This window comes from Balaenoptera borealis (assembly GCF_965194805.1).
Source record: "Balaenoptera borealis genome assembly, chromosome: 21".
NCBI lineage: Eukaryota > Metazoa > Chordata > Mammalia > Artiodactyla > Balaenopteridae > Balaenoptera > Balaenoptera borealis.
Window position 1 is genome coordinate 32,346,237 of NC_138880.1, and position 9,829 is coordinate 32,356,065.

Sequence of the window (9,829 nt, forward strand, 5' to 3'; positions counted from 1 at the left end):
CGAGGTGCCAATATGCCCTGCACCACTTATAGAGAAATTAAGAAAGGCACCTCAGTGTCATGTAGCGGAACCACTCCAAGTCCCCGAATGCCTGCTAATACAGTCTTTTTATTTTCAAAATAAATGAAAACTCCATTCACTTGGTTGAAGCACAATTTGTCTGTTTAAGCCTCTGCTTTTAAACATTTATTACACCCTATAATTCCTCCTGTGATTCCAGTGTCCTAATTGTAAGACTTACCTTCAAACATAAATGCTAGTAAACATAAGAAATTCTTTTTTGTCTCTCTTTTAAGTAAAATATTGATTATTTTCTAAATATAAAATCCATATTCATTATAGTAAAACAAGAAAATACAAAAAAAGAGAGAGAAAAAAATTTTTTGTAGCTACTCTTTGTACTGTAACATTTTAGATGTCTTCCTATGTGTTTTACAATGTTTTGTATAGCTGTGATCTGCTAGACAGTCTTGTAGAGTTATGTCTTTATTTTGTCATTTGACATTTAACACATTTCCCACATTAATAAAACTATTTGTATATAAAATTTAATGGTCATACGAATATATCATCATTTACTAACCATTCTCTCATTAAAGCATATTTTAGTGTGTCTTAAGGTTTTAGTCATTATAAATAACGATGCCCTAAACAGTTTTGTGTCATAAAATTTTTCTTCATGGTTAAGATAGACAGAAAATCGACTGTATTTTCAGGTCTTCCCATTTCATAGGAACAGAAACCCAGTTCCTATGGGAAATTCATTTCATTACCTTATTGAAATCAGTGTCAGCCATGCGGTGAGATGCATGGGCATGGTCTTCAGAACACTACCTCATTTTCCTGGAAAGTGTGATTGGTTCAGAGAAAGGCATATGACGTGGGCCGGCATAATCAGAGATTTTCCCAGGACTTCTTGGTTGGGCTTTCACTCAGGCTGCTAACCTGGTAGGCTGCTAACCAGGTAGGCAGCTTTGCTCATTGTTAGGAGGGAATCTGCCTGAATGACAGAGAAAAAAATAGAGCTTTGAACTATATCATTTAAGCCATATATAAAACATTTCCACCCAACAGCAGCAGAATAACACATTATTTTCTCAAGTGCACTTACAGCTGTCTTCAGGATGGGGCACATGTTAGATCACAAAACAAGTCCTAACAGATTTAAGGTTGCAATCATATCAAGTATCTTCTCTAACCACAGTGGAATGAATCTAAAAATTAACAGAAAAGGAAAACTTGAAAAGTCACAAATATGTGGAAATTATACCACACTCTTGAACAACCAGTGGCTCAAAGAAAAATTGAAAAGGGAAATTAGAATATATTAGAATATATCTTGAGACAAACAAACGAAAACACAACATACCAAAAATGGGATGCAACAGAAGCAGTACTGAAAGGAAAGTTTACAGCACTATACACCTACATTGTAAAAAAGAAGTGTCTCAAACAACCTAACTCTACACATTAAGGAACTAAAAAAAGAAGAGCAAACTAAACCCAAACTTAGCCAAGGGAAGGAAATGATAAAGATTAGAGCAGAAATAAATAAAATATAGAGTAGAAAAAAAATGGGAAAAAAATAAATAGAACTAAAAGTTGATTTTTTAAAAAAGATAAAATTGACAAACCTTTTAAGGTTATCAAAACTTTTAAAAGGTAAACAAAATTGACTAATCAAGAAAAGAAAAAAAGGACTTTTTTGAAATGAAAGAGGAGACATGACAACTGTTACCACACAAATACAAAGAATTATGAGACTACTATGAACAATTACATGCCAACAAATTAAATAATCTAGGAGAAATGAATAAATTCCTGGAAATATATAACTTTCTGAGACTGAATGATGAAGAAATAGGATATCTGAACAGAACTATAACTAGTAAGGAGACTGAATCAGTAATCAAACACCTCCCAAAAAAGAAAAGCTCAGGACCAGCGGCTTCACCATGAATTCCACCAAGCTCTTAAAGAATTAATGACAGTCCTTCTTAAACTCTTCCAAAAAATTGAGGAGTGAGGAACACTTCCAAATGTATTTTATGAGGCAAGAATTATCATGATACCAAAGCCAGAAAAAACCATTACAAGAAAAGAAAACTACAGGCCAGTATCCCTGATAAATATAGATGCAAAAATCTTCACCAGCATACTAGTGAATCTAATCAAATTCACAGCACATTAAAAGGATCAGATACCATGACCAAGTGGGATTTATCCCTGGGATGCAAGGATGGCTCAACATATGAAAATCCATGTGATATTTACCACAGAGGGTAAAAATCACATCATCATCTCAATAGATGGAGAAGAAGCATTTACAAAATTCAACACCCTTTGTGATTAAAAAACACTGAACAAACTAGAAATAGCATGACATTTCCTTATAATAAAGACCATATATGGAGAGTCCACAGCTAACATACTTAATGGTGAAAAACTGAAAGCTTTTCTGGTAAGGTCAGGAATGAACTAAAGATGCTCATTCTCACCACTTCTATTCATCATAGTACTAGAAGTCCTAGCCAGAGCATCATGCAAGACAAAGAAATAAAAGACATCCAAATCGGAAAGGAAGAAGTACAATTGTCAGTTTGCATATGACATAATCTTACATGTAGAAAACCCTAAAGATTCCACAAAAAATTGTTAGAACTAATAAATGAATTCATTAAGTTGCAAGATCTAAAATCATACAAAAATCAGTTGCATTTCTATACACTAACAACAAACAATCTGAAAAGGGAATTAATAAAATAATCCCATTTACAGTAGCATCAAAAAGAATAAAATACTTAGGAATAAACTTAACCAAGGAGGCAAATGATTTATACATTGGAAAGTATAAGATATTAAGGAAAGAAATGAAAGAAGGTACAAATAAATAGAAATGCACCCCATGTTCATGGATTGGAAGACTTAATATTGTTAAAATGTCCCTACTACCCAAAGCCATCTATAGGCTCAATGTAGTCCCTATCAAAACTCCAATGGTGTTTTTTACAGAAATAGAAAATATAATCCTAAAATTCATCTGGAACCACAAAGGACCCTGAATAGCCAAAACAATTTGAGAAAGAAGAACAAAGCAGGAGTTCTCATGCTTCTGATTTCAAAGCGTATTACAAAGCTAAAGTAATCAAAACATTATGGTCCTGGCATAAAGATAGGCGTATAGACCAATGGAGTAGAATGGAAAGTCCAATAAACCTATATATACAGTCAACTGATCTTTGACGAGGTTGCCAAGAATACACAATAGAGCAAGGATAGTCTCTTCAGCAAATGGTGTTGGGAAAACTGGATAGTCAGATGCAAAAGAATGAAATTCGACCCTTATACCAGAGATATAAAAAAAATAAAATAAAAATGGAGTAAAGACTTAAGTTTAAGACAGAAACTGTAAAAGTCCTAGAAAAAATATAGGGGAAAAACTTCTTAACGTTAATCTTGACAATGATCTTGGATATGACACCAAAAACACAGGTGGCAAAAGCAAAAATAGACAGGTGGGATAGCATCAAACTAAAAAACTTCTGTCCAGTAAGGGAAGCAAGCAACAGAGTGAATATGCAACCTATAGAATGGGAGAAAATTTTTGTGAACCATATATCTGATAAAGGGTTAATATCTAAAATATATAAGGAACTTCTTCAACTCAATAACAAAAAACAAAAATAAAAATGGGTAAATAACTTGAATAGACTTCTCTCCAAAGAAGACATACAAATGGTGAATGAAAATCTCAACCTCAGTAAGCGTCAAGTAAATGCAAATCAAAACCACAATGAGGTATCACCTCACACCTATTAGGAGCGTCATTATAAATAAATAAATAATTTTAAAAACCAGAAAATAACTTTTGGCAAAGATGTGGAGAAATTGGAACCTCTATACACTCTTGGTAGGAATGTAAAATGGTGCAGCTGCTATAGAAAACATTATGAAAGTTCCTCAAAAAATTAAAGATAGAACTACCGTATGATCCAGCAATCTCACTTCTAGGTGTTTATCCAGAGGATTACAATCCGGATATTGAAGAGATATTTGCACTTTCATGTTCGTTACAGCATTATTCACAATAGCCAAGAGATAGATATAACTTAAATGTCCATTGACAAATGAATGGATAAATAACATGTGTTATATAAGTACAATAGACTATTATTCCATCATTAAAAAAAAAACCAAATCCTGTCACATGCTACAACATGGATGGACCTCAAAGACATTGTGCTCAGTGAAATAAGCCAGTCATAGAACAAATGCTCCACGATTCCACCTATGTGATGTTTCTTTATACCCATCAAAGCAGAAAGTAGAATGGTGGTGGCCAGAGGCTGGGGGAGGGGAAAATGGAGTGTTGCTGTTCAATGGGTGTAAAGCTTCAGTCATGCAAGGTGAGAAATCTCTAGAGATGTGCTGTACTACGTTGTGCTGTAGTGAGCAATACTGCACGGTACACCTAATAATTTGTTAAGAGGGTAGATCTCATGTTATATGGCTTTTTTTACACAATAAAAAAAATCAGATCTTCTCAGCAGAATTACTGAGTCAAAGGTATGAATATTTTTGTTTCTTGATAAGGATCATGAAATTGCCTTCCAAAGTCTTGTATCAAATTATATTTCCATAGCATATATAATGGAGTCCCTTTTATTGCGTCCTTGTCGAAACTGGATATTCTCATTTTTAAGTGTTGGTTATATTTTATTGTGAAGAAATGATTTACCTGTTTATTTCTATTTCTTCTGTGGCCTGTAAGTTTACTAATGCCTTTCTTCATATAGAATTGGTTGTGTTTAACATTCTTAAACATTGCTTCTCTGGCATATAAATAGCTTACTATTGTTCTGTTTGTCAGTGGAGGGTGTGGGTAAAAGTGGAAGAATGTGGCTGGTAAAGAGGCAGTTAATTATGAAAACTCCTATTGTTTTAAACCTGAATGTAAGTAAAAAATTCAGAAGCTCGGTCATTAGAATGCTTCCTTTCTAATTTCTTCTCCTTTCTAGTAGTGGAGTAGGTAAGCATTCTCGGAAACAGCATGTATTTGAAGTCTATGGTTGATTATCTTAAATTTCCAGGAAGAGCAGCATTGTATAGAGCTGACCCATCACAGATTCATCATTCCAAGAAGTCTGGAAGGTACTAACGAGTCCATAAGCCCAGAGATTCTGTTGTCTGTATTCTCAGTCAGCCTGTCCTTCAGAGGAGAGGTTTATGATATAAAGTTTGCCATAGCTACTTCAATGACTCCCTTGTATTTTGATAGGGACTATCAAACTTCTTGTCTGTCTTACTCAACAGTACATTTCAAGTGTCCAGTGTAGTGCTTTACACAGAATCGGTGCTCAATAAAAATTTGTTAAATACAAACAAACGGATTTTAAAAAGAGAATATCAATCGTGTTAGGATGGCAAGAGGTTCTTCCTAAGCCATATCACTTTTGAGTAGTAAGGAAAAGGACTTAGAAACTTTTACCAAGACATTAGCAAATACTTTTCTAGAGTACAGAATTTTAGAGCTGCAAGGAACCTCAGAAAATATCTAGTCCAACTCCTTTTTTTATACATACTGAGAAACATTTGTTATAGGCAGAGACCAGCTTGGAGGTCAGCTTTCCTCTTTTAACCACTGTGCCTTTCCTTTGAAGGAAAACCACTTTGCACACATATGGTTATCAACTCTTGAGTTTGATCCCTGGAAAAGAAATAATAATTTATCTAATTTTTTTCACCTGTCACAACAGTGGGTAAGCTTACAAATGAGTAAATCTATTTTGTTTATAGCTTTTCCCTTTGAATTTTAATTTTGGTTTCAGTGAGCTGAAATTTCCTTTGACTAAAATTTTAAGTCAGAATTGATAATTATATTTTGCTGCACAAATACATTATGTTTAGACTCTTCTAAGATTAAGCAGCCATAAAATGTACTGAACTTTCATGATACATTAGGTGATATTCCTGATCATTAGAAGGCATGTATTCATTCATAACACATTTACATACATTCATATCAAAACGTTTTCACCTAAATAATCTTCAATGATTCCTACTATCCAAAGACTAAAATACAAGTCCCTTCTTAGTATTCATGATCCAAGACTTACCTTTTGCCTACTTTAAAATTTTCCATTTGTTTGGAGCTTAAGCTCCAGACAAATGGAGGTGCTCATTGTTTTTTGTAGACACTCATAGTTTTCCAATCTTGTTGTTTTTGTTAATTCTTGTCTCTTTAGTGTGCACATGGCCATTATCTACCCATTTATCCATAAACAAATACCGCCAGCTCAGAGCCTATCTCAAATGTCAGCTTCTTAAAAATTCTCTTTCATACTCCCACTCTGAAGTATTCCCTCTTCTTTCCATATACTTCCAGTATTTTATCTGGTGTCTCAGTGTCCCTGTTGCTTCCTACATTGTATCATGGTACTTTAAGGAAATCTTTATCTGCCTATAAATTCCATAAAAGAACAATTTTTATCTGTTCCTCTTCATAACCCTTGTAGCACTTTTTATGTTGGGTATTCAATAACCTTGGAAGAAATTAATATCTCTAATAAGGACACAATGTAAGGGAAAAGGGCTTTTAAAAACTGTTAAAGTATCATATTCTTATTTAGGTACTCTATAAATATTAGTGATTGAAAAGGTGTTATAAGAACTCTATGGGAAACTTTAAAGTTTTCTGTTTTTGTTGTTGTTGTTGTTTTAATTTTATTTTTATCTCTTTTTTTTTTTTTGTCTACCTGAAAGTGGTTTGATCTCATCCTTACTTTGAAGAATATTTTCATTGGATATGAAATTTTGACTGACAGTCTTATTTTGTCTTTGCTACTTTAAATGTGCCATTTCATTATCTTCTAGCTCACATTGTTTCTGATGCAAAATCAGCAATCTTTATTATCCCTGTTCTCTTGTACACAATTTCTCTTTTCTGTGGCTGCCCTCAAGATTTCTCTTTTTCCTTACTTTCGGCAACATGACTATGAAGTGCCGAGGTAGGGTTCTCTGATATTTATACTATTCGTAATTTACCGAGTCTCTTGTATTTGTAAGTTGGTGTTTTTTCTCAAATTTGAAAAGTTCTTGTATATTATTTTTTCAAATATAGTTTTCCTTCCCAATCTCACTCTCTTCAACTTCTAGGGCGCCAATTAAACATAAATTAGACTAGTATATATTTTTCCATACATACCTGAGGATTTTGTTTATTTTTCTTCACTGTGTTATCTTTCTGTTGCTGAAATCAAATATTTTCTAAGTTATCAAATTTACTGGCTCTTTTTTAAGCCCATGAGTAAGTTTTTAAATTTCCGTTTTTGTCCTTTTCCACCCCAGCATTTCCAGTTGATTCTTTTTTTATAGTTTCCATTTTTTTCTGCTGAGATTCCCTACCCTTTCACTCATTAAGACTAAATTTACCTTTTTAAGAGAAATATATAAAGTTGCCTTAAGCTCTTTTTCTGCTTAAATGCAACAACTGAGCCATCTCAAATTTGATTTCTATCAGTTACCTTTTTTCTTGACTATGGATCAAAATTTCTTGTTTCTTTGAATATCTTCTGATTTTTTAAAGAAAATACTGGACTTTTTGGTTAATACATTGTAGATACTGGATGTTTTTTAATTTCTTCTGAAATGTATTCATTCTTGCCTCTCAAAAATATGATGATGAACAAAAGGGGCAGAAAAAAAGGTACATAATCTATGATTCCATTTATATAATATTCTAGAATAGGCAAAACTATACAGACAAATCAGGGTAGTAGTTGCCTGGGACGGGAGGTTGAGTAAACTGATTGCAAAGGGCCGTGAGGGAACCCCTGCTGATGACGGAAATCTTCTGTATCTTGAATGGAGTAGTGATTATATGGTTACTTGTTAAAAGTCATCAGCCTGCACAGTTATAATGTGTGAATTTTGTTGTATATAATTTATACCTCAGTAAAGTGTATTTAAACATTTTTAAACACTAAAGTGGCATGTCATAGATATGTGTTGAATTTATAAAATGTGCTGTATTTTGAAATGCTTGAGATGAAGAAAATTTGAGAGAACCTTTGTTTTACTCATTTTGGTATACGCCTAATCCTAGTACATTGCCCACTGAAAGTTACTGCTCAATACATTTTTTTAAAAATTCATGTTTATTTTCAGAAAATCAATTACCTTGAAATGTCCTTCATATTTGAACATGTCCTATTCGTCTCTAAATTAAAGGCATAGTTTCCTAAATGAAAGATCTTTATTTTAATAAGTGATGAATCTTTGTTTTTATCAAGGACTGTGCAGTAACTTACATGGTCTGGTGTTTCCAGCACCTCAACACATTGGCTCTGATCCACATTCTCCTTTAATCCAAGTTCTATTGGAAATTGGTTCAAAATTGTACCACATGAGATATGGATAAAAGTATTGTAAATGGCTGTCAGAGAGATATGGTAAACATAATGATTAATTTCTATGGAAGGTTACATTTTACCATGTGTGAATGTCTTTCCCCCCTCAGCTTTAGTGAGAGATAATTGACGTATAATACTGTGTAAGTTTCAGGTGTACAGTGTGATGATTTGATACACTTATCTATTGCTGCATGGTTACCCCAGTAAGATTAGTTAAAACATCCATCAGCTCAGATAATTACAGTTTTTTTTTGTGTGGTAAGAACATTTAAGATATACTCTCAGCAACTTTCAAGCATATAATACAGTGAATGTCTTTTAAAAAGTGGATATATTAATTCCTGCTCAAAGACAATTGCTCTCTGAAAATGAGATCAGGATGAAGAACAGAAATTTAAATTTACATGGGAAAATTTGCCCTGGATCAGGCTGAAAAGAACCATTATAATGCTGTGCACTTGGAAACTGTCAGCCTTTTGAGTTGTCAAACACTCCTTGGAATGAGGAGCTGCAGGCTGATTTTGATTCTGAGCCATTTGCTGTCATATAAATAGGAAGGCCAGGTTCATTAAAAGATGTACATTCTTTTCAACTCTGGATATCACAAGATCACTGATAATTTTGTGTTATCTTGTACTATATGTCTGTTTCAAAGTTTAGCTCTTCTGTCTTTTCTTAGGAATGCATTCTTGGAGCTCATGTCCCTGCATATAATTTATCTGGGATAAAAAATGGGATCCCTTTCAGTTTTGATTATAAAGCTCTTTGGGGCTATTTTGCTTTAATCTAATTTGATTGATTTGCTGCTTTTTGTACTTGCTGACAGATATTTATATTTTTACTTTAAAAATAAAGGAATAATGGAACTAACCTGGGGAAGGCATTTAGTGATGAGGGTATCTATTTCACAGTAAAGATTAAAGCTTGGAAAAAATACTTCTAAGTATTTTATTAATCATTGTAACATTATCCTAGGTAAATAGTTCTCCATATAGGTCAAATTACTTACCAGGTAGTGAAACCTATACTATATTGCTAACAGATTAAGAATTCATATATATTGGGTTGGCCAAAAAGTTCGTGAGGGCTTTTCCGTAAGATCTTAGCTACAGAATAAAATAACAGTAGTGAAGCAGTAAATCATGACCTGATTAAGGTCCTTCGCTCATCAAATGAGAACTCGGAGCTCAATAAGATAAATCACTGATTTTTCCATCCTGAATTACTGTCTCTCACTCTCCTCCCACTTTCCCTCCTCCTCCATATTTAAAATAAAACAAACCAAAAATAATAGCTTACAACAAACAGCTCTTACCTTTTCTACTGATATGGTTCTTTGCGATGTAAAATTCTGCAGAATATTTTTCCTTTATACTAATCTGTAACAAATACCTCTTCACTTTGTTAAGTCTTGTAGG